This window comes from Penaeus monodon, chromosome 27 (assembly GCF_015228065.2).
Source record: "Penaeus monodon isolate SGIC_2016 chromosome 27, NSTDA_Pmon_1, whole genome shotgun sequence".
Lineage (NCBI taxonomy): Eukaryota > Metazoa > Arthropoda > Malacostraca > Decapoda > Penaeidae > Penaeus > Penaeus monodon.
The window spans coordinates 39,522,317-39,522,642 of NC_051412.1; the positions used below are offsets into that span (position 1 = coordinate 39,522,317).

Consider the following 326-nt stretch of genomic DNA (forward strand, 5'->3'; position numbering starts at 1 on the left):
GGTGACACTGGGTCAAGAGTACCCAGATTTGACGGTGACCATCCCCTTAAAGTCACATGTTATACATTTCCAATCTTTTCCTGATTGTTTTGGCAAATCTTTACCCTTTATATATGTATAATTTATGAAAATCTAGCTTGCTTAAAGGCAGTTTTATAGTTATTATTTTGCTTGATGAAAGCACCATGTCAGATAAAAGCAAAACATTGTTTTACTTAACATATCAGCTTCTCTAGATGCTGAGGATTCATAAGTTTATTTATAATTTTTTTTTTTTTTAGATCTTACAATGACCAAAAGAATATCTTTGTTGTTCATTCAGTCTC

At 31.3% G+C, this 326-nt stretch overlaps 1 protein-coding gene across 1 annotated transcript in view; it reads left to right on the forward strand.

The window, feature by feature from the left end:
* The window catches only part of LOC119590857 (acetyl-coenzyme A transporter 1-like), a gene marked incomplete at its 5' end in the record, with an annotated part of 10,604 nt that overhangs the window by 1,606 nt on the left and 8,672 nt on the right, over positions 1–326 (forward strand).